General features: G+C 44.9%; 1 long non-coding RNA gene across 2 annotated transcripts in view; it reads right to left on the bottom strand.

Annotated features, from left to right (window-relative positions):
- LOC120097917 (uncharacterized) overlaps positions 1-25860 on the bottom strand; it is a 41127-nt gene that overhangs the window by 5143 nt on the left and 10124 nt on the right. Inside the window, exons 2-3 of one of the 2 annotated variants that reach the window (XR_005495812.2) lie at positions 25724-25860; positions 1-6519 (exon numbers count right to left, since the gene is read on the bottom strand). The exon at positions 1-6519 is cut by the window's left edge and continues 5143 nt beyond it. This is a non-coding gene — a long non-coding RNA (uncharacterized LOC120097917). The other variant, XR_010059104.1, reaches the window with a different exon arrangement.

The raw sequence follows: 25860 nt of genomic DNA, 5'->3' as shown, positions 1-25860 counted from the left end.
CTCAGAATTCAGGTTATTTTTTTCTCTCTCCCATTCTAAAAGCATCACTGGGATAAAGTGGAAATTTCTGGTTTCTTTGCAGGGGCAGACAGGTGAGAGAGTTTTGCTGAAGCAGACACAAGTGAAAGGGTGTTTTCTCAAACACATGGAAGGACACGGGATGCATGATGTTTGGAAAGACTATAAATTTGACTCCACAGATGGGAGCTGGGGCACTGGTTCCCTTGGCTCTACCCTCAGTAGTCTCCGTGATGACGCACATGGATTGGTTCTCCTTACACTGCATTGCTGAGCTTCATCTGTGGTGACTTCATAGAGAGAAACTCACCAAACCACTTCTAGTACAGTTCCTATGGCTTCCTGCAGCGTCCATGGACTCAGGCTGGTTGGTGAGCCTCGGGGTTCCTTCTGGATTCAACTGCCCTTGCTGATTTATGTGCGCTGTCTGCCGAGTGGACTGGGCTGCAGTTGCTGATTCCTGTGTGGTATTTACTTGTGGACTGGACTGAGAACAATGAAAATTGGAATTGCCCCAAAGAACTATTTCTAAACAGGTTCACTTCCCCTGTGTCCTATAACCTTTCTTTCCCACTACCTCTGGTGGGGAGGCAGGCTAGAGGGAAGGTTGAACCCTTATTAAAGTAGCTTGTAAACTATATGCCTACACTAGGCTATTGAGATACATAGGATTTTCATAATGTAGGAACTGATAGCCATAAGCCATACACTTGCCTCCTGGACCTGCTTTCTTTTTTTAACTTCTAGTATTACATGGTGCCATTTCTCCACCTGTGAAGGGACTCAGGGACAGCCCCTCAGATGAGGATATCCTCAGAGATAACTCCAATATCTTTTTTTTTTAGTAGAAAAGAAATACATATTTGTTTTATTGACACCAGGCTTAAACTTGTGTTAAACAAGTAAACCCTGTGAATAGCACCGTGGTAAAGATTAGTCTGCTTTTCCAAAGCATTTTACCATTTAGTAAGTCAACAGGGGATCAAATGTCTTACATCTACCTGTGATCCTTAAATACAGAAACAGATTGGATAATTAACCCTGCATAGTTATAACTCGGATTTGTTCTACTACAACCAGTCCACACACATACAACTGGCTCTGCATGTACACTACAACTGATCATGACAAAGTTTTAAAAAGCTGTAAGAAATACATTTCTAACTAGAGAAGTTGCAAATTTCAAAAGGGTATGGAAAAACTAAATCCAAGACTTCCTTCTTATGTTCAAAGAAATAGACTTTCTGTAAAAATATATAAAATTTTACAGACAAATACATTTCATAAGTTTTCTTAAAAATTGGATAACTCCAATATCTTAACAACATCATCCCTAGGCTCATCTTTAGAGGTGAAGCTCATCTAACACATCCCTACCCACACCAGAGTGACTACCAAGATTCTGAACAAGGCTGTCAACAAGCTCTTGGCTCTCCCTTCTGAGGTGGACCCCATGAGAGAAGTCTAACATTGTAATGTTATGAAACTGTTTCATTTAACATGCCGGCAATATCTTATTTGTGCAAAGAATCTGTGGCGGAGGGAGATTTGGTCAGCGTCATAGCAGCTTTTGAGCTTATAAAGAAGGCGCACACCACTTTCCAGCAGGTGGTGTCCACAGGTAAGTACCTTCATAAAGGAAACACCAGCCACTGGGATATAAAAGACAAGAACATCCCAATAGATGTGACTGGAAATACCAAACTATGTGACTTTGGAGTGGCCACCAAAGTTACCAGTGTCCAGATCTATGGTACACATTGTTATTGAGCACAAAAGGTTGTGGAGGGCAGAGACTACCATGGAGTCTCCAGTATCTGGTCCCTCAGTAATCTGATTGACTTTATGGTCCCTGAATGCCCACTAAGCACGGCACCACAATACCCTCTGGTCATCATCTCTACAGAATATCTGGTCCCACCAAACTCCACAGTCCTGACAAACCTTATCTCCTATTTTACTGTAGATCCCACATGGAGGATGGCCACCAGCCAGCTTGTGGGGCACCTGTGGGTATGATGGTGGTTTGCCAATTGCTTTCAGAGAAATACTTTCCACAATTCCAATGTCCATGATTGTGGTTGCCATCTGTAGCATGGGCTATAAGGTACATGCTACAAGAAATTATGTAAACTGTAGGAAAGAGAAGTCTTAATGACACCATAGTTGTATACAATATAGTAAATTATCAATTAAGCAGTCGGAACATTTTTAAACAAATAGGGAAGCTTGTGAAGCCCAGTTCAAACATGAGCCCTGCAGGTTCTCCTCCCTGTCTTGCCTACTTTCATCTCATCTGGGAAGGACCAACTGCAGGAGGTGGATGAAAAAGGAAGGAGCAAGGGCTGCTCAAGGTCCAGCTCACGTGATCTACAGTGGTTCCTGGATATCAACTGTCCTTGCAACATTACTACACAGAACGATGCTGTGTACCCTGACAGCATTGACACCCATTGCCAGTAGACTGAGAGTTACATCACATTCACTACTTCATCCCTGGACATCCTGTGCTATCTTGAGGACACATTAAAATTCTTTGCCCAGCCCTACAGGATAATAATGTTTTTGTTATTATCTAGGATAATACCTAGAACATGAACACCAGTTTCCAGGAGATGGACAATGACAGAACATTTAGCAATCTAACCTTGGATATGTTGTGTTACCTGGAGGATATGACCTGCCATTGTAACCTAGTCCCACAGAATGATGCTATGGGTGCTAACAGCATCATAGTCCTTTCGCAAGAGATTAAAATTGTCCAGTCAAATATTACCTGATGATATATCCCCACTATGGACCCTTCCTAGCAGGAGGAAACTGAAAATGAAAATAATTGATGGGGGCTTATACTCCAAGGAGCCACCACCAGGTCCTATTGTCAGCAAGGTCAGAGTCAAGTGGTACCCATAACCTCCAAGGTCGCCAGACAAAGGAGCTAGAAGGGCATGAGGAGGAAGAATAGTCACATGTTTAGCAGATAATGTTGTTGCCTTCCTAGCCCAAAGAAAAGCAGCACACTTCCCAGGTAATAAACAGCAAGGAATGAAGAATATGGCCCCAAATGGAAAAACAGTGTAGGTATAGCCACTGACATTCACGAGTGTATTTTATCATTGCTCTTCAAAGGCTCTTTGCCACTGACCGCCATTTATAGGACATGAACCTTAAGATGCCGTTCACCTTAGAAGCTTCCCTGCTTATGTGGATTCCAGAAAAGCTGAAGCACATGTGGTCAGCAGAGGATAGGGAGGGAAGGAGGCAGAGGCGGGGGAGGGGGGACCCTCAGGTGGCAAGCTGTGCTATAGCAGGGCTGGCTCTGTATCGAGTCCTGTCTGTGTCAAAGTCACTAGCAGTCCTTTCCGTATGTTTGCTTTCAAGGGGTGAAGTTGAAGTATAAGCCGGCTCCATTGTCATCAAACCACAGGGCTAGGTTAGGTCTGGTGTGGACTAAGCCAGAAGAGGGATCCAGGCTAGAATTCCAGGAGGCTGTGTGCCCAAATGCCTATCTCCAATAAGATATCAACAGGAATCAGGGTACTGGTTCCTCTACCTCTCCTATTGCTACCGGGCCCCTCCCCTTCAGGCACTTGTGCCCTCTGCACTTTTCGCTTGGGAAAGATGTGGTTCACGTGGCTTCCATGTTATGAAGGCACAACCCAAGCATCTCCAGTACACTTAGGACAGAACACGCACAGTGAGAGAACTGAGCACTCCACGGGCGCAGTCTCCATCAGCTTGTCCCCCGTCACTACGATCATCACTGAGCAGCTGGGGAGAAATACAGGAGCTGTATATGCACAGGAGAAGTAGAAGGGACAGGAAGGGGAGGGGAGAATGGAATAGAGGGTAAGTGGGACATGGGAATAAAGAGTGGGAGTAGAGGAAGAGAGGAGGAATACAGGGCATGAAGCTTGAAGAGTGTGTCCAGTGGAAGTCCCAATCACAGAAGTGAGGACAAAAGGTGAGTTTATTGAACTGAAGCAGGGGTAGGTGCAAATTCCCCCTAAAGAGTAAAGCTAAAGGGTGCAGGACATGGCAGGCCACTAGGAGAAGAGGGCCTGATCCTGGAGTGTCCTAACACGAGCCAACACACAAAGGATGCTGCTGCCTTGGAAGCCTGCTACTGCAGCAAGCTGCAGCAGGGTATGCCAGGCTGGGAGAAGGGATCCCTGTCCTATGAAGCCTTCCCATCCTCTCTCTCCCTCCTGCCTGACCCACCATTGTGCCAATCTGTTTTTTGTCTTTATCTCCTCAGCCTCCTCTTCCCAGCCTGGCACACAAGCATGGCCTAAAGTTTGTGCTGTCAGTCAGTCACAGTACACTTCAGAGCCATGACTGTCAGGTAAGCTCCATGGGAACTGGGCCCGGGACACCAAGCAACTTGCGGTGTCAGAGTAGGTCTGGGCCAGCAGGTAACCAGGGAGACAGTCCTTTTGTCTGTAAAGCCAGCAGCTAGGAAGAGATCATTTTGTTTGTGGGAGAAAGTCTTAGTAGGGAGAAGGCAACAAATGAATCATGGGATCTAACTGGGTGTTGCTGTCTAAGAAAGCCCGAGTCTCTGAAATGTATTGAGCTGCTCACCAAGTGGCATGGGCACATCCCTGTTGCTCAAGAGACATTGTCGGTTAATTTGGTCTCTTACCAAGAAAGGAGAATAAAAGCAGGTAGCAGGCTAATGAAGTCAGTTTGTTTACCCCAAAGTGTGCCCATTCTGGTAGCTAACCTGACAACATCTGGGCAATTAAAACCCAAGGCATACGTGTGAAGGGTTTTCTTGACCAGATTCTTTGAGATAGAAAGCACTGCCCTAAATCTGGATCATCTGAGGTAAGAAGACCATCTTAAATCTGGGCCACACCTTCTGGTTGCAACCCAGGTAAAAGGTCAAGGAGGCCTTTGCTTTGTGCCCGCTTGCCCTCACTCCTACTGCCAAGTTCATTTATTCTGCTGTGGAGGCATCCCTACTTCTTGGGGATTCCAGTTTAGACTGAAGACAAACTGAGACATCCACCCTTGTGGATTACCATATTCTTGGCCTTTCTGTCAGAACACAGCCACTGCTGGACTAGCTGGACCACAGTCTGTAAGTCACTAATTATAATTTCATCCCATCAGTTTTGTTACTCTAGAGAACCCTGACTAGTACATCTGCTTGAACTCTTGCACAGTTACCAGGAACTACTGTGTACCATGCTCTTGACACACATCTGAAGTGGAAATGTCTGGTTTCTTTGGAGACTTCGGTTATAGTAGTTTCTGAGGCAAACAGGTGAAAGAATGATTTGCTGAAGCAGACACAGGTGAAAGGGTGTTTTGCTATAGCAGACCTGTGAAAGGATGCACGATGTTTAGAAAGATTATAAATACCACCCCACAGACAGCGGGTGCTCGGACACTGGTCCACTTTGCTGTGCCTTACTGGTCTTTGCTGGGGACACGCATGTATTGTTCTGCCTCACATTGCTGAGCTTCATCTGTGGTGACTTCGTCACAGAGAGAAACTCACCAAAGAACTTCTAGTGAGATTCCTGAGGCTTTCTGCGGCTTCCATGGACTCGGGCCAATTGAGGAACCTCGCAGATTCTTCTGGATCAAACTGCCCTTGCTGAATCTTATACATTGTTTTCTAGTGGGCGGGATGGAGAACACTGAAGATTGGAGTAGCCCCCAAAGAACTATTTCTAAATAGGTCTACTTCCCTTGTATCCCAATAATCTTTCTTTTCCACAATCTCTGGTGAATGTTGGGCTAGGGGGGAGGTTGAACCCTCATTAAAGTAGGTTGTGAAAAATATATGCCTACAGACATCCTCACTGTGGGACCCACAGATGCCTACCTCACAGAGGATCAACCTTCTACAAGATGCTAAGTAATTACTCTGAGATACAGTTTGCTCAGGGATCCTTGTAACTCTATGGCCTTCAGGCCCAGATACGGTATGCTTTGGCTTTCCAGGCTGGGATCATGGAGCTCGGAGGTCAAGCTTAGAATTCTCAGGAGCTCGCTCTTCCTTCCTTCCTTCCTTCCTTCCTTCCTTCCTTCCTTCCTTCCTTTCTTTCTTTCTTTCTTTCTTTCTTTGACTTTGTGTTTCCATGTGCTCTCAGTTTATGTTTCTCTCTGGGAGAAGTGTGAGTGAGGTGGGGTACCAGAGGGCAGAAGGTCTAGGAGGAGGTATGTTGAGGCATGAAGGGCTCTCTTTGAGTGGGCTCTGCTGCAGCCTACCCTGGGCTGATAAAAAAGGATGGAGACAAGCATTGTACCTGCCTTGTGAGGCCCTCAACTCCAGCCAAACTGAAGGCGATGTTCTCTGTCAAGGCTCAAGCCCTTGGTCCGAAGCATATTGGTCCCCACTTATTCAAGACACTCTTCCACCTTCCTTCTCCAGGTGAATGACCTCTCCCTCATTCAGCATGAAGGGCTTTCTCTGCTCCAAAAGAGGTTAAGCCGTGCATCTAAAATCGGTTGCCGATCAAACATACAGCACGTCATTGTTCAGGCCTGTAGGGTTAGAAGACACTGTAATTGAACATCAAGGGCTGTCATGTGGACAGTCAAGATAAGCAGAGGAGTGAAGATTCAATACTTGTAGAAGGCAGGGAGAGCATGGGCATCATTTGGAAGGCAACTTCTTTTTGAACACAGAAAAAAAAGGATATTTTATTCAGGGAGCTTCAACATAATCATAGATGGGTATGTCTATTCCCGAACATGCTTGGTGAAGAAATACACTACATTCTTGACCATCCTCAGAGAATAACACATTGCACTCTGAGCATACTCAGTGAAGTTGGCCATTATATTCCCGAAAATGCTCACTTTTCAGGCAGGATGCTCATGCTTAAAAGATTGAAATAATGGATGGAAATGCTGGATAGTGTACTCAGTCCATAGAGAAAATTTGAAACAAGATAGTGGAAGGGAATCTGATGTGTAGGTGCATGCCTCTGACCCATGAGCTCTGGAGAAGACACAGTAGGTAGACCTCTGAGCTCAAAGCCAGTCTGCTCCGTGAAGCCAGTTCTAGGTCTGTGAGACCCTGTTTCAAAAAACAAAACTATGGGGGTTGGGGATTTAGCTCAGTGGTAGAGCACTTGCCTAGCAAACGCAAGGCTCTGGGTTCGGTCCCCGGCTCTGAAAAAAAGAAAAAGAAACCCAAAACTATGGAAAAGATACTTTACATTGCCATCAATTGAAGATTTTACCCCCAGAGGGTGTCCTACTTGCTTTACGGATGTCAGCCACCATCCACTGAGGTTCATGGTGCCACCTCAGAGGCACAAGGCTCATAGAGAGCTGTTTGAGCATGAACAGCCACTTCTACTAAACTTTACATTCAAAAATTCACTAGACATAGGAGCAGAGTGCATTTATGACATGCCAGGAAGCATTAAATGAAAACAAGTGCAAAAATGTCAGTTGTGTCTCTTCCGGCCTTCATGGTGTTCTTATTCCTCGGCAGGTCTCACAGCATAATTGATGTGACCTTGAAACTCCTTCAGTGATGACACCTGTTTGTACTTCACCTCAAATGCTGTTTTGAGAATGTTTATTCCTGCTTGTTCATGGTTCCTTCCCCAGGCCTGCCCACCAACACAAAGCTCAGTGATGGGACAGTTGGCACTATTACAGTGTGATGCCATATGCTTGCTCATGCTTCATACTATGCATGGACCCTTCGTGCTTAGAGAGCACAGATGGAGTCTGAATGGCACTAACAATACAGCAGCTTCCGAGACCCTTTCCTTAGGCAGCGTAGTTCACAGACTTTGCATCAGGCAGGAGCCTAGCTCCTCAATGAACTGGCAAAGAAGAGTCTAATATAGGGCATCAAATGCAGTAGTATCTGTGCCTGCTCATGACCCTGAAACAGGATCAGGAGATGGTGGTGACGGTTGACTATTATTCAAGACACAAAGTGGTTTTATGGGCTTCCTGGTCAGGGGAGTATGTGAAGAATGCTGCTGCCTTTGCTCTTATAAACTATTCGGCTTTGGGGTTGCTTAGACCCCATGCATATTCTTGCATCTTCTTATCTATCCACCTAAACTGAGTGCATGATAAAACAGGCTTTCAGGAGAAGCATGTTCCTGTCCTATGTGTGCCCATGCTGAGAAAGGCACAGGGCAGGGATGGCAGGGACATGTTCTTTGCTAGTTCTCAGTAATTTCTGGTTGCCTGATCTTCTATCATGTCCCACTGCATTCTTCTGTTTCAGGAGCAAAGCACCCAAACTGAAGTGGGGTGGAAAGCAGAGGGAACTATAACACCTGTGCTCTGTATTGCAGGCTTCAAGCTCCTGCCTGGTCTCTGGGTGTTCATGGCTCTTGGAGGCAGGTCAGGATCTCCACTCATTTGCTTCTGCCCTGAACTTTGATGTCAACTTGGTTGAAAACCCACCTCCTCTGAAGGGCCTGGCACTCTCCATGGCAGAAGCAGTCTGAAAGAGAAGATGTAACTCCATTTCCTAACTTTCAGGGTGTGATGCAAACCCAAGGGAAAGCTGAGCATTAGGAAATAAGGAGGAGTCCATGAGGGTGAGCTTTCTAGGCTTTATTTGGAGAGTGGCAATAGAGGCAAGCTAAGGAAAAGGTACCTAGAATGGAGATGGGAAATGAAGATTGACCATCCTTTTCTAGGCTTGGCCTATTAAGTTTGCATGACCCTTTCTCTTCAAGTACCCTCTTCAACCTATCAGATCTACCCCACATTCTATAACCAGTGCCCAGGCGTGAATAGTCTGGCTATTGTTGTCTGCACCACAACCAATCTCTAAGATTCCTCTAACAGATCTGCCTGCCATGATCTACAAGCCCCTCTCATGGCACATGTACACTTTCCCACTTAGCCAAATCTATCCTCATCCTCATATGAGGTACTCATATCCTGTATACCAACCCAGCCTCCTATGTCAATCTGACTTTGCTCCACATGAGCCATTTGCAACCTCTAAGCCAAACCTACTTGTACATCCTCTCACCTGCCCCATCCCGCTTTGTCCATATTGAACTCAGAACTAACAAAAGAAGTCTACAAGGTCACATCTCATAAAAAAATTACCAATATGAAAGATCAAGCCAGTATCTCCTCTCCAAAACCTATCTATGATGTAGAAATATTTGCCAATGAGAATTACACAGACGAACCCAGGGCAGAGACTTTAAAAGATCATAGACACTGAAAAATTCCAGGACTTTAAAGAAGATACAAACAGCTAAATGAAATTAAGAATAAAGAACTTGAGAATAAAGACTTGAGTTATCCCTAAGAAAACAAGCAGATGGTGATGGAAATGACAAAAACAATGCAGAACTTGAAAGTAAAATTCAGAAAAAGAAACATTGAAGAGGACTCAAGATTATATGAATGATGGAATCGAAAACCCGAATAACTGTACTAGAAAACTCAAAGGAAAGCTTTACAAGTAGAGCAAATCAAACAGAAGCTAGAATTTTGGAGAGAGTATATAGGCTAAATAATCAGAAATATAAAAAAAATCACACACACACACACACACACACACACACACACACACTGTGGGGATTTTAATATGCTTGGCCCAGAGAGTGGCACTATTAGGAGGAGGTGTGACCCTGTTGGTGTAGGTGTGACTTTGCCTGAGGAAATGTGTCATTGTGTGGCTGGGACCCTTCTCCTAGCCGCCTGTGAGACAGTCTCTCCCAGTTGTCTTTGAATCAAGATGCAGAACTGTCAGCTCTTTTTTCAGCACCATATCTGCTTGCATGCTGCCATGCTTTATGGACTAAACCTTTCAAACTGTAATCCAGCACAAAATAAATGTTTGCCAGTGTTAAGAGTTGCTTTGGTCATTGTGTCTCTTCACGGCCATGGGAACCCTAAGTAAGACACACAGGAAAGGAAAAAAAAAACAAAGGGAAAGCAAGTAAATGTAAGTTATCATAGAAAGTCAAAACTTTTGAATTATAGGCATAGATGAGGGAGGAGAATCCCAAGTCAATGACAAAGACTTGATCTTCAACATAATTATGGAAGAAAACCTCCCAAAACTAAGGAAAGTAATACTCATACAGATACACAATGAATACAGAACACCAAACAGAGATGTTGAGAAAATTCTCTACCACATATCATAGTTAAGCCACTAACTATGCAGAAAAACTCATCAGAGTAACAGCTGACTTATCAATGGAAACTTTGAAAGCCAGAAGAACCTGGAGTAATGTATTACAAATCCTAAAGGAACACAAGAGTCAAACTAGACTAATATACCCAGCAAAACTATCCACTGTAATTGAAGAAGAAAGAAAAATTTCCATACTATAAGCCTATCTTTAAAGCAATTAACAAACCAAACTTAAAATATAGGAACCAATTCTTTGGGCTGAAAGATCAATGGATATGGTCAGAAGACTGGAAATATATAAGATACTGTAATTATTAAAAAAGTATTACTGAGAACATAATACCAAAACTCTGTGACCTCAATTACACACATTTCATTATAACATTTAATATTAGTGGTCTCAGTCTTTCAATCAAAGGATACAGGCTGACAGACTGTATCTAGAAACAAACTTCATCTATCAGTTGTCTATAAGAAACACATCTTAGCTTTAAAGATAAGCAGTATCAGAGTAGAAGGATAGACATAACTACTTCAACAAAATAGGATCAGAAAGCAAACAGGCATCTTTATCCTGTTATCTGACAAAATAGATTTCAAACTAAAACTAATCAGAAGAGATAAAAAGGGAAACTACATTCTAACAAGGAAACAGTTAACCAAGAAGACATTACTACCTTAAACATATATGGTGCCCTCCATTTCATAAAAAATGTATTACTGAATTTAAAGACAAATTAACACAAACTAATTAATAGGTGATTTCAATACTTTCTCCAATAGACAGGTCATCTTGACAAAAAGTTACAGAGGAACAACAAAATTAACAGACATTATACATCTAATGGGTTTAACAGGGTTCTACAGACTGTTCCAAACACCGAAGAATACACATTCTACTCAACTGTACACAGAAAATTCTCTAAAATAGACCAAGACAATTCTTTAAAAATTCAAAAAGGCTGAAATAACCCTCTGTAGCCTATTTAAATATGATGCGAAAAACCTCAAAATTGGCAGCAAACAAATCTCTAGTAAATACACATTAAACAACCACTGCTGAGTGAAAATTCTCATTCAGTGGGACAATAAAGAAATCAAGAAAGAAAAAACATTTCCTATAATAAAGTGAAAATGACCACAGAACATATGGTCACATTAAAAGGAGTCATGAGAGAGATTTATTGCTCTACATGCTTACATTAAAATAAAAAAATAGCACAAATAAAGGACTCATACAAGTCAAAAATTTGGAAAAACAGCAGCAAATCAAATCTAAACCCACTGAACATCAATCAAGAAATAAAAATCAGAGCAGACATGAGTGAAATAGAGAACACAATACTAAGAATAAATAAATCTAAGAGCTGGTTCCTTTTTTATTATTCACTTTACATCACTTTACATCCACTCACTGCCTCCCTCCTAGTTACCCCCTCCCACAATTCTTCCCTCCATCTTCCTTCTCTCAGCAGGTGGGAGACCCCTTGGGTGTCAAGTCTCTGTGGGGCTAGGCATATCCTCTCCCACTGAGGCCAGTTAAGGCAGCCCAACTAGGAGGACATATCCCACGGACAGGCAACAGTTTCCGGGCTAGCCCCTGTAAGAGCTGGTTCTTTAATCAGGTAAGATCGTAGACCCTTTCCCAACTCACCAAAGGAGGGAAATCAAATTAACAGAATCAGCAACGAACAGAAAAACATTACAACAGACACCAAAGAAATTCAGAATACTTTTAAAAACCTATTTTCCATTAGGTTGGAAAACTTAAAACAAAGAATGAAGTTCTATATTCAGCCAAACAACCAAAATGAAACCAGACAGAAGTCAACAGTCCAAACACTCAACAAAGGAGAAGTAGTAATACAAAGCCTTCAAAATAAAAACATTACAGAGACAGATGAATTCACAGCAGAATTCTACCAGACTTTCAAAGATCTGTAGGCAGCCCTTCTTGATAATTAAAAAAAATGAAAAAAGAAAGAAGGATAAAAAATAGGAGCACTCCCACACTTTTTTTTTTTTCGGAGCTGGGACCGAACCCAGGGCCTTGTGCTTGCTAGGCAAGTGCTCTACCACTGAGCTAAATCCCCAACCCCGACTCCCACACTTCTATAAGGTTAGAATCATACTAATACCCAGCTCCAAAGCCTGTGAATTACAACAACAACAACCAGCATGGGACCATAACCTTAAGGATGCAGGATTGCCATTCATACCTTGGTAGTAACCAATACCTCTCTAAATAGAGTTAAGACTTACTCAACAAGACAGAAATCGCGGCTGGTACTATAAACTTTGCCGACATACAGGGCTAGTGACGTCATGAAACTTGGAGTAGAGCCTACAACCACCACTTTACAAGCACCATCCCTAACTACACTCACAATATCCTCGTACTCACAGATACACGGAATTCTTATTCTTCATCAAGGAAACTTCTCTTTGTAACAGTGACTATTACAAAAAACCAAAATTGATCCAATTTTCTTGCTCACTTCTGGTCCCCATCATAATTAAAGGCTGATGAAAAAGGTTGACACCATTATAGTGTGATTTGTGAAGTGGAAACTTAAGGGTTCTTTGGAAAGTCAGTTGGGTGGTGTTTTGCCAGGGCAAGCATGTGAAGGAACGTTTCCCTGAAGTAGACACAGGAGAGAGGATGTTCTGCTGAAGCAAGCATGTGAAAGGACATATGATAAAGGATTCTTTCCTAATGACATGTATGTATTGGTCTGCCTTACGTTACATAGTTGAGCTGCATTTGTCATGACACCATAGAGAGAAATGCACCAAAATAAATTCTGGTGATATACCGCAATTTGTTGTTGCGTCTGTGGACTTGGGCTGATTGGATGCACGTGCTGAGGCAAGAGCTGTGCCGAGCAAAGGCACATAGAGGACACGTGATGTTTGGCTGGTATAAATAGGACTCCACGGAGAGACGGAAACAGAGCCTGGCTTGCTGGTACAGCTAGCTGTGCAACACGTCTGTCTTTGCTTCCCCGAGAGAGGCACAGCTGAGAACTCCTAGTGTTCCTGTTGGTCCTTCCTGCTGACTCTAGCAGAGGTTAAGTCCTGGATGCTCTACTAGGTCATGTCACCACTGTTGCTAACCTGAACTGCTGGTGTGTCCATGAGGTGTTTGCAAGTGCATGGAGCTGCCACTGCCTGCTGACCTGTGAACCGAACTGCTGATTTCCAGACGAGACAGATGGGAGCTGCTATGAAAAAACTATTTCCAAACATGTTCACCTCCCCCATATCCTTTCTTTCCCAGTACGTCTGGTGGGAGGTGGGCTACAAGATGGTTAAAGTTTTTAAGAACCATCATTAAAAATAGAATTTGAGGGGCTGGGGATTTAGCTCAGTGGTAGAGCGCTTGCCTAGCAAGCGCAAGGCCCTGGGTTTGGTCCCCAGCTCCGAAAAAAAAAAAAAAAAAAAGAAAAAAGAAAAAAAATAGAATTTGAAAAAAATTAAAGTTATAGATCTGGGCCATGGTCCACTGGCATACTTTCATCTACCTAACTGAAAATGGCTCAGTGATTCCGTTTCCCAGAAGTCTCCACAACATTTCTGGAGGCCCCAGTGAAATTTCCCTACCATATTCCCCTACTGTAAAAAGGATCTGGCTCTTGGCAGCTCCACCTTGGAAGTCCAGGAGTTGAGAAGTGGTATTTTGGGGTCTCCTTCCAGGAGGCCAATAAAGGTTGCATAGCCTGCAACCCACCGATGGACTTAAAACCCTGCTTTTCTAGCTATGCTCTCTCCCCTTTTCTCCTCTTAGTCTTCTCTCTCTATCCTTCACCCGCATTCTCTTTATCTTCTGCTCTTCTCCCAGTGCTTCACCCATGGCCAAGTCCAGTCTACTGGCCATGTTCAGTCTACTACTTTCTCCCCCTGTGGACTCTTCCAAATGCCTCTGACTGAATTCTCCCCCACATCTACAATAAAAACCTTCCCCTCAACCATACCTTGGAGTGGCCATGTCCTCAGTTCATACAGTTTGTTGATCTGTATTTATAGATACATAATATATTCATCCACCTGACTATAGGACACTGTGACCATGCCTCCTGATCGAGTTCACTTCCTCCACCCACATTTGTGTGACTGATACTCTCCCTTTTACTAAACTATAGCTCTCTCCCTGCTCACGGTCCATAGGGGACAAAACAAATATTACACATTGGTGGCACTGGCCTGTATCATGTAAAATTATCTCTAGATCCATCTACTTTCCTGAAAATGGAAACAGTTCATCATTCATTGTGTCTGAGCAAGGGAGCCCCCCACCTCTGCCACCTAGCCTGTTATGCTGCTGCTCAGTCTGGGTATGTGAACTTATCCTTGTATTCCTGGATGGAGGCATCTTAATGCGGAAGAAAGGTTTAAATGTATTGTTAAACTGGATGTTGGGAATCAAGCGCTCTCAGAATGATAGTCATATCTATACTCATTAGGGAAATTGCACTACTTTGTCCCTATTTGGCTTTGGGAGTAGGGTAATACTAGCTTTGTGACTGGTTTGAAGGTATTCTTCAGAATTACTGGTGGTGTTTGCTCTGTAAGGTCTGCTAGCTTCAGTAAATTCAGGATTCCTGGGTTCTTTTTCTGTTGTGAGCTATTTTTATTACTAGTACAATATTGTTGCTTATTATTGACCAGTTGAAGTGTTTTCATTTCATATTATTTCAATACTCACATAAGTCTAGTAATTTCATGTTTTCTAATTTAAGAGTATAAAATTTCAAAATATTAATTCTCTAGAATCATTCATCCAAAAATTTAATGATTATCTGGAATCAGCTGTGAAAACCACCTTTTTCTTTTTTAAAAATTTTTATTGGATATATTTTAGTTATATTTCAGATGTTATACCCTTTTCCTGTTTCCCATCCATCAACCCCCTATCCTCTTCCCTCTCCTTCCTCTATGAAGGTGTTCCCCCACTCAACCACCCACCCTTCCCGATTCCCGGCCCTGCTATTCCCCTACACTGGAGGGTCCAACCTTGGCAGGACCAAGGGCTTCTCCTCCCATTGGTGCCTCACAAGGCCACTCTCTGCTACATATGCAGCTGGAGCCATGGGTCTGTCCATGTGTACTCTTTGGGTAGTGGTTTAGCCCCTGGGAGCTCTGGTTGGTTGGTATTGTTGTTCTTATGGGGTTGCAAACCCCTTCAGCTCCTTCAATCCTTTCTCTAACTTCTCCAATCGGGACCTAGTTCTCAGTTCAATGGTTGGCTGCGAGCATTCACCTCTGTATTTGTCATGATCTGGCAGAGCCTCTCAGGAGACAGCTATATCAGGCTCCTGCCAGCATGCGCTTGTTGGCATCAGCAATATTGTCTGGGTTTGGTTGCTGTATGTATTTGGGCTTGATCCCCAGGTAGGGCAGCCTCTGAATGGCCACTCCTTCAGTCTCTGCTCCAAACTTTGTCTCCATATCTCCTCCTATGAATGTTTTTGTTCCCCCTTTTAAGAAGGACTGAAGCATCCACACTTTGGTCATTCTTCTTTAGTTTCGTGTAGTCTGTGGATTGTATCTTGGGTAATCTGAGCTTTTGGGCTAATATCTACTTATCAATGACTGCATACCATGTGTGTTTTTTTGTGACTGGGTTACCTCACTCAGGATGATATTATCTAGTTCCATCCATTTGCCTATGAATTTCATGAAGCCATTGTTTTTAATAGCTGAGTAGTACTCCATTGTGTTGATGTACCACAATTTCTGTATCCATTCCACTGTTGATGGACATCTGGGTACCTTCCAGCTTCTGGCTATTATAAATAAGGTTGCTCTGAAGATAGTGGAGCATGTGTCCTTGTTATATGTTGGAGCATCTTTTGGGTGTATGCCCAGGAGTCATATAGCTAGGTCCTCCGATAGTACTATGTCCAATTTTCTGAGGATCCTCCAGACTGATTTCCAGAGTGGTTGTACCAGTCTGCAATCCCACCAACAATGGAGGAGTGTTCCTCTTCCTCCGCATCCTTGACAGCATCTGCTGTCACCTGAATTGTTTTATCTTTGCCATTGTGACTGGTGTGAGGTGGAATCTCAGGGTTGTTTTGATTTGCATTTCCCTGATGACTAAGGATGTTGGCCTTTTCTTTAGGTGCTTCTCAGCCATTCGGCAGGAAAACACCTTTTTCTGTAGCTGATGTTTGCCTTGGTTGTATCTGTTGGAACACCACCTTTTGTCTCTAATTTAATTGTCTTATCTCTTGGTTATGGTTAGCGTAAGTGTTTGCCAGTTTTGTTTGTCCACAAAATAAACATCTTTTTCGTTTTTTCCATCAATGTATTGTCTTTTAAATGTCAAGTTTAATTAATTCCGTCTTTGACCTTTACTATGCTTTTTATCTACTGCTGTGGGGTTTGGGTTGTTCTTATTTTTCTGTGGCCTTAAGGTACATCATTAGGTTGTTTGGGGTCTCTCAGAGTTTATCTAGAATTCATAGCTATAAACTTCTAAACTGCTTTATATTTCTTCCTAGCATCATGTGTTGCTACTGTTTCCCAACAGTAAAGTGGTGGAGAGAGATGGAGGCAAGTCTCAGGGCAAACCCAGTGAAAAGGGTAACCTTTAAAATGATCCCAGAATCTGTCTCTGAGCTGTGGTGCCTTCAGGGAGGTCAAACTGGCATGCTGTATTCCCACACATAAACCAGTAATTGTCCAGGTCCTGGAGAAGAGCAACAATGACCTGAATGACATCACCTCTGAGGTAGAGCTCATTAAATCATTGGAACATCATCAAACTTTTTCACATGATTGATACACCATTAACAGCTTATATGATAATGGCATATGTGGCAGGAGGAGACCCAGAGAAGTGCCTTAAGGAGCTGGGCTGTATAAAGGAGGAGAAGGCAGGACTAATTCTCCAGCAGGCTGTACCACCAGTTCACTTTCTGCAGGAAAGACACATGACCACCGGGATATAAAACTAGAAACCATCATAGTTGATGCAACAGGCAAGTTAGAGCTTGTGACTTTGGCTATAAAACTCAGATGTGCACATATTGGGGAACCCCAGTCTGTGGCTTTCTGCTCTGTTTAGCCCTAGAAATGGAATTCCTATAATGGCTTTACTGTTGGCATCGTGGAACCTAGGCATCCTTTATGTCATGCTTACAAGTTAGCCTCTATACTTAGAAACAACCTTTCAGGCATGCACCAGTTCACCACCACTACAATGTATCATCGTCCCCATCACTTGTCCCAAACCTGCCAAGTTATTATTACACAAATGCTAATGGTCTCCCCCACATCCCCTGTGCGGAATGGCAATAGGTCACCTTGTGGGAACACCCATTGGTATGGCTCCAAAGAAATAATTCTCCTGGCCATGGGGACCATGTCCATGACTGGATATAGCCTTCAGGAAACTGTGTCATAAGCAAAACACAGGTTACTAAATGAGGCTCACAGCAACATTCAATATACTGAAACATCAATTGGGTTGTGGGAAAAGCCATCTGCCAACTGTGAAACCTTGTTTAAATACCAGCCCTGAAACACACTTTTTGCAATAGCTGATATTTGCCTTGTCATTTGAAGCAAAGAGAGGCTTTTGTCAAGGGATGATGCCCAGAGCATCAAGGCCACAGTCATGAGCTGGATCACAAACTGTTAGGGATGGACCAGCCCCTTCTCTCCAGGCCCTTGAAGAAAAACATGTACCTGCCTTTACAATCTCTGTGTTACCTGGGAGGAATCAGCTATAGGAGGGTGATGAGGAAGGAAGGAGGAAGGTTGCACAAGGCTCAACATGTCTCATGCCCTAGTGCTGTCCAGACCTAGAAGATAATGCTGTGACTGTTGACATCGATAGCAGTATTCTGAAGGACACTGAAATTAACATGACTTTGGGTGACACCCTACTTGATAATCTGCCCTCCCCAAGTCAGTTCAGGACGCAACAACCACAGGGTTAAATGAAAAGAGACTTGATCCCATAGAACCGAAAACTGGGACAAATACCCTCAGCGATCAGCCCCAGGTTGTTTCACAGAATTTGGTTACAAGGTACTCAAGGCCTAGAAGGGGATAAGGAGCTGCGTTACTTGGGTACTGAGAACACTCAGCTGCTGTGTGCCCATCCCATGGCGAGCCACCCTCGCAGTAAGGGCTACAAAGAAATGAAAGGAAGAGACCCACAGGAAACCTTGGTCAGGCCACCAAGTTGCACATCTACATTGTTTTCTAACTTTGGTTTTGGAAAGCCCTTTGTCATCGACAACTTGCATACATCCATGGAGTGCAAAACTGAAGAAATCAATTCATTTAGAAGGAACAATGCCCCAGTACCACCTTACAGAGAACCATGCAAAGCTGAGTCAGAAGCAGACAGCAAAAGCATGGCAAGTAGAGGGTGGCGGGGGAGGAAGGAGAGCTCGACAAGATGGAGCAAAGGGTCATAAAGGAGAAATCAGTGGGGAGCTAGGTCACAGCAGGGTGGCTCAGTAGTCCTTCTATGTCAAGGTCACCGACAGAAGCCCTTTCATGTGTCCTGCTTTGAGATAGTGAAGGAGACAAGGCCAGGTTGAGCTATGGGCCAGGTGCACACACCCAGGGCACAGGCTCCTGCAGCATCCGCCAGCTTTCTGGTCCTCCCTCTCACTCCGACGCAAACTGCTGGCTGCTGCACAGATAGGTGGTTTCATGTGGCATCTACCTGAGGAAGCTCTACGTCCCCAGCTCCTGCAGCGCCTGGCACCAGGCGCCTTGGGAATTGGACAGACACACACACCTATCTTAGGCTTCTAACTAGTTTAGTTCCTTCGCCCACCTCTGACCTTCTCTTTCACTAACTGTTGCCAGAAATAAAACTGTGCATGTCCAGTCAGAGGAAAGGGGAAGGGTAGGGGGGAGAAATGCAACGGGAATGGAGAGGGGTGAAGCCTGTCCTAAGACAATTAAAATCACAGAAGTGGAGAGAAAGAGTGTGTTAGGAAGGACCAGGGACCCTGGATAAGCAGGAGCAGGAGCAAACTTCCCCTGAAAAGCAAAGTTGGAGGGGGCAGGTCACAGCCAACAATAGGAGGGGGGGGCACTGATCCTGGTGTATCCCAGTATATGCCAATACAAGGCAGGAGGATGCTGCCTTGAATATACGCTCCTGTCCTGGGGAGTTGAGGAAGGAGATCAGAGAAGCCGCATCCTTCAGTGCAGGCAGTTCCTCCTCATGCTTGACCATGTTTTAGGCGGATCTGCCAACATCTGTCTTTGACTTTATAGCCTCCTTCCTCTGTGCTTCCCATGATGCTGCCCTCCCACCCCATTATTCTAAAACTAGTATAATTTTCATACCTTAAAGGGGGATTCCCTTGACTGAAATTATCAGATTTTTCTGCTACACTGAGGCAAAACAAGTAGGCCTTGCCAGGCATGGGACCCAGCATTGCCTCCATAAGGCCAGCAGTCAAGGGACTCCTCTGTGACCTTAGGGTCCCGATCTCTGCTGGGTAATGTGTAAACAGTGTTCTGAGCACCTTTTAGGTAGGGGAAAGCTCCCTACATCAGCAGGGGCTACTCAGCTGCCAGGGAATCTAGAAGCCTAATCTGTGTGAATCATGCATCTAAGCTAAGCTGGAGCCCACTAAGTTATCTGCTTGTGGTAGAAGATGAGTTTCTGAAGCCTGGTCTTGATGCAACACTGACCCAAGTTAAGACACAGAAAATGTGAGGTAGCATATGGCAGCCTGAACAAAGGGTCATTGATTTGCTTTGCTGAAAGGCAATGTAAGACTTGAGGGACCACAGAGGTGTGACTAGGGAGGACCTAGCTGGTCTGCTGTGTGCTTGGTTGCAGGCTTTTATTTTGACTCTCTGTGACTGGGCCTTTATGAAGCAGTGACCCCACACTGAATGGAGTGGCTGAAACACCACCCCAGCAGTGTGGCATGAAGGATGTGCTGTCACCAGCCAGCTACTCTGTCACATCACATTCCAGAACCTTGACTACCTGGTAAGTCCCATGTGGCCCCACATGGGAACAGGGCTGGAAGCAAGACGCAGCTTCACTGTAGGCTGGGAAGGCTTGAATGTGTGGGAATCTACCTGGGCAGACCTTTGGTTCTGCTGCAGATTAATAAAGACAGGGCTGGGAAGGGTAGTGGGTTCTGTGGCCTTCACAGGAACGCGTCAGGGGAATCAAGCACCAGGTGCTGGTCTTGAAGTGAGAGTGACTCTCCGGAATGCAGAGAGGTGCCCTGGAGGACTTTGGTTGGCCTTGTTAAGGCATCGCCACGTCCATACTTCCCTACAGAAAAGGCATGTCAGGAACCATTTAGTGCAAAAACTACAGAACTTGCATTTCTGTCCAGCAGGCCTTCTTTGGTTTGCTATTGGAGAGCAGAGGCTCAGGTGAGGAAGAGGTTCCTGGACCCTGCACACTCTTGCACTGCTGCTTTCTGTCTTGCTGTTGGAAACCAGCGTGGTCACTATCAACCTCTGGGTAGCAGGCTCATCCCAGTCCACCGCAGCCCACAGAATTCCTGCTTATGATGGAGGAAACGCCAGGGGCCTTATCAGAGAAATGGAGGAGCTTCTTCTTGAGGGATGAACAAGTTAGGTCAGGGAACTGGGTCATTCCTGATCCAGGTCTTTGGCCCTAGCCGTGATGTCCTCTGTGGCCCCAGGCTGGGCTTAGGAGTTCAGTGTCAGCTCCAGAGACCCACCAGCCTTCCTCCCGGGTCTCAGTTCTGCTGGCTCTATTTGATGGGTTCAGCATTGAAACTTTCTTTGCTCTGTCTCACCTGGACAAGCATAAAGGAGGTGGGAAGTGGGAGGACAGAGGCTCTAGTGTGACATGTTGGTAGGGAGCCTTTTCTGACCACCTGATCCCAAAGCCTGCTGCCAGGAAAAAGAGCTGGTCCAGCCAGGCTGAGCCCAGCCCTGGAGGGAGAGGCCCTGCTTGGTGTCTCTCCCCAGGAGAGGTCACAAAGGAAGGAGACAGGCTTTGTGCTTGTCTCTCTTTATTCTCTGACCACCAGTGGGAATGAACATGCTCTTCTCTGCAGAGGCTGCAGCCTCTGTCCTGGGGAACAGGGGACTTTGTGTCTGGTCACCTGTTGTGGTTTGCCTTGGAGTTCTCTCTGAATTTGTAAAATAAAGGCAAGAGCACGAGATTTGGGCAGAGGGAGGAGTCAGGAGGGAGAGGGGAAGATAGAAAAACTCAGGAGAGGTTCCTGAGACGGGGATTAGATTCAGAGAATAGGGTTAGAGCAGACATTTGGCAACAGTTGAGCCAGTAGAACCTGAGCATAGGGGAAAGCATTGAACAGTTGTTATAGTTTGCAGCTGTTAGTAATGGAAAAAGTGGGAAAGGGACTGTTTAAGCACACGTTGGGGAACTGAGAGAGGATGAGTTGGGAGAAAAGTTAGAGGAGTCAGGGGAGGAAAAAGGAAAGAAGCGAGGAGAGAGTCGTCGTGGGAGAAGGAGAAGCTGGAGACCTGGCAAATAAAAGGTGCAAGGGATGAGGGATTTGGGAGCTAGGAATAGGACAGTGTAGGGTGGATCTGCCCAATCTAGACGCTAAGTTGTTTTCATATTAATTGAGTTGCGTTTTCTTTGTACGGGCCGATTCGGGTTGGAGAGGAAACTGCAACAGTCACCCATTTGTCTGGAATGGTTTTCCTTTCTTACAACTGCTCGGCTGTATTTTATATTTATAGATTAGGCCACCTAGATATAGAAGCCTGAATTCCCAACCCATACTGGCAGTGCATGACGAGTGTCATTATACGCCTCATCTTTTCGAAGAACTCCACACTTGTGTGTTTTCCTGAGAGTCTAGTAAGACAGCCAGCCCTTCAGGGGCCTAGAGGTCAGTCGCCTGCTGTGTGACAAAGGGGGTTTCTCCTCCAACACCAGTTCCTGATTAAATCTTCACCTTCTTACCCCAGACTATCTTGGGTCTTAGGAGAGTGTTCCCTTGGGGAAGGAAGCATCATAATGGGCACTGAACGTTGCATATGGCCCTGTACTCCCTGCCTTGGACTCTGTTTGCATTTTCCCAGAAGGGAAATTTTACCAAAACCTCTAATCCTATGAAGATGCTCCAGAAAAAATCACTGAAGAGCTTCAGACTTGTCCCTTCATGACTAGCGCAGGGTTCTGTGAGAAGCCTCCAGGGTTCTAGAGTTTGGTTTTCTTCTCCAAAGAGCCTTTATTTTGGGGGCGCTACTCTTGTAGAGAACCTGAATTTGGTTCCCAAAACCCAAGTTTAACTAGCTCAGGCAGGACTGCCTCAGTCAGTGAGCCTGGACTAGAGAGTGAAACTATGTTTCAGAAAAAGAACGAACAAGCATACCCCCATTATTCTCCTCAAAAGATAAAACACACAACGCTACCAAGTGTCCAGTCCAGTCCACAGGCAACAAACGAATTCTGACCACAGTGAAAGCCAGTAAACCATTCAATGTCACAGCCCCTGTGGCAACTGGCTCAAACAGGTGGGAAATTCATTGTTAATGACACCCAGCCCATGACTCCCAGACTCAGTATTCCAAACTGAGACACGTATTTCACATTGGTAGGGAGTACTCTGTCTCTGAGCTGCTTGGGTTGAGAAAGACTTTTAAGCCCCGAAAGCGTCTCACAGCCTGACTGACCCCTTAGCCTGGACGTGGGATGGAAGGAATCGGGCTGAATGCCACAGAAGCAGAGAAATGGAACATCCCTCCTCACTAGAAAGGCTGAGGCAATATGAAGTGACTCACCCCTTGTAGGACTAGCTCATGGGAGCCATTAGGAAGAGCATCCCAATCAGCCAGACCCCTTCTCTTCAGTACCTCCAGGCCAACAAGTCCCAGATGCCTTGGGGCCTCTGCTTACCCACTCCCTTTCAGTCTTCAATTCCATACTTCTCACCTCAGCACAAGTCAAGAGAAAACTTTCCCTGCCAGTTTCCCTGGTCCCCCAGGCTGTTCACTGTGCCCAGGCTCTCATGAGTCCTGTGAACTCCACAGAGGCCATCCTCTGCCACCAGCCTCTCCTGCTTCTTATAATTGCACCAGGAGATTGACCAGTCAGGGTGTGAACAGTCTGCTCTCTGTGGCCCGTGTTAGGCTCACGAGAAATCTAATGAGAGTTTCACCATCCAAACATGCTCCTCTTGTCACAGGGTGACAGCTCCATAGTCAGCATTCTTGTAAGAAAAGCAGGAGGACCTACCTGAGTTAGACCCCCAGCAACCACAGAAAAGCCTGGCAGGGCAGTGTGTGCCTCTCGTCCCACCTCTGGGAGATGGAAGCCGACAGACCTTGGAACTCCCTGTGCAGAAGATGGAGACTCATTGCCAGGCTCTAGCGTCAAGTAGAGACTGTCTCAAAAGTAAGGTAAAGAGTGACAGAGCAAGAGACTTGATGCTGACCTCTGTCCTACTCACAAAGACCAAGCACATGCACGTGTCTTTAAACACATGTGAACGCATGCACCTGTACACAGATACAGACAGACTAGGCAGGGGACATGGGGGAGGAGGAGGGGGAGGGGGAGGAGGGGGAGGAAAGAGGAAAAAAGGAGAAAGATAAGGAGAAGAAAGAGAGGAAAGGAAAATCACTAGTTAACATTTCATCATTCAAAAATAATATTTCTCATGAGTTAGTTATATTTTCAACCTTCAATAATCCATCATTCTTGTCTAGGAGCATTGTAGTGAAGGGCTCCTGTGACACTGACTCAATCTGATACTTGTTACATTGCATGTCTTCGCTGCATTTGGTTTGACTCTGCTAAGAAAGGTTACCTCATGGCCATGCATCCTAATCCAGGGGTAGAATTATACCTGAACAGAGTTATCATTGACTTTGACCCTGTTTAGGTTGGATAGATGGATGACGGGAAAATGGGTTCAAAATGCTCAAAGGGCAAGGTTCTGTAGTCTTGGTTAAAGACAGGCAAACAGTCATTATGGAGAATGCTATACCTCTGTGGAGCAAATGCAACAGCAGGGACCGTGTCAGCGCAAGGCACCCTCTGCAAATTAACAGAAATGACTGGAGCCTCAGCTTAAGCAGACATGAAGGCAAAGACAGGCAGTGTTTCCCACATACAATAAAACTCCTCCAGGCCCTCGGTGGGTTGGAAGACGGCCCCAGCATGGATAGATAGCCCACTGTTGGGAATAAAGTGTTTCTAAAATTTTTTTTTCTCAGAAAAACACATGAAATGGTTTATGCTAGTTACAATCAACTATCACAATATTCTACTTTTTTCCTGGTGATTTCTGTTCATTTTTAAGTCTGATATATATATATATATATATATATATATATATATATATATGCTTTAGAAATACTCAATTATTTTTAAAATAAAATAGGATCTTTGTACTTTAGTTTTAGTTTTATATAACGGTTTGGATACTCATATATAACTATAAAATACTAAGTGGAAAACAAAAACTTAATGGATATCCTTTTAGTTCCCCCACTTCATGTGTCCTTCATGGTGACTGATCTATTCACAAATTGTTGATCATAGAAAGACAGGGAGCAGACATGAGGGCTTCTCTGTAGATGACTGAAAATGACTGGACTGGCCATGCACTGTTGCACTCTGTGTTCGTGTGTGTGTGTGTGTGTGTGTGTGTGTGTGTGTGTGACCGCAAACACACATATACATTCATTTCTATGTCTGAATGCTGGTACAGGTATGTTTGTAAGTGGTGCCTGATCCACTGACACAAAGCTCAGTGAGCCCTCATCCTCTGTGATGGGACAGTTGGCACTATCACAGTGTGATGCCATATGCTTGCTCATGCTTCATACTATGCATGGACCCTTCGTGCTTACAGAGCACAGATGGAGTCTGAATGGCACTAACAATACAGCAGCTTCCGAGACCCTTTCCTTAGGCAGCGTAGTTCACAGACTTTGCATCAGGCAGGAGCCTAGCTCCTCAATGAACTGGCAAAGAAGAGTCTAATATAGGGTATCAGAATGCAGTAGTATCTGTGCCTGCTCATGACCCTGAAACAGGATCAGGAGATGGTGGTGACGGTTGACTGTTGGTCAAGACAGTGGTGGTGGTAGTGCTTCACTCCACTTCAAAATCAGGATGCAAAGCTGGCCATAGTCCACGAATCAGGGCCTATACAAGAGCAGGTCCTTTCAGTTGATGAGCTGGTGCAGCTCAGTTCTCTTCACGGGCTTCCTGGCTAGGAGAGCTTATGAAGGATGAGCCACCTCTCGTAAACTGTCCAGCTTTGGAGGTGCTCATAGTCCCGTGCACTTTCTTGCATCTTCCCATCTATCTGTCTAGACTGAGTACATGGTAAATGGGTTTTTCAGGAGAAGCCTGCTCCTGCTCTGGGTGTTCTCCTGCTAAGGGAGGCACAGGGCAGGGATGACAGGGTCAGGAGACACGAGAGCCCATTCTGCTAGCCCCACTTGTCTTGTAAAGCTTGCATTCTGTTTTCCTTGCTAGCTCTCATTCTGGATGCTGGATCTTCTATACTGTCCCACTGAATCCTTCTGTTTCAGGAGCAAGGCATCCAAACTGAAGCTGGGTGGAGAGCAGAGGGAACTTGAGCCCTCTCCATAACACCTTTCTCTGTCTCATGAGCCCCAAGCTCCTACCTGGATCCTGGGTGCTCGGGGCTCTTGGAGGCAGGTCACCTTCTCCCCTCACTTGCTGCAGCCCTGCATTCACTTGGATGTCAGGTTCAAAGTCCACCTCCTCTGAAGGGCCTGGCACCCTCCGTGGCAGGAACAGT

Source organism: Rattus norvegicus, chromosome 17 (genome assembly GCF_036323735.1).
Source record: "Rattus norvegicus strain BN/NHsdMcwi chromosome 17, GRCr8, whole genome shotgun sequence".
Classification (NCBI taxonomy): Eukaryota; Metazoa; Chordata; class Mammalia; order Rodentia; family Muridae; genus Rattus; species Rattus norvegicus.
The sequence above is the reverse complement of the archived record's forward strand: the minus strand, read 5'-3'. Positions and strand labels throughout refer to the sequence as shown.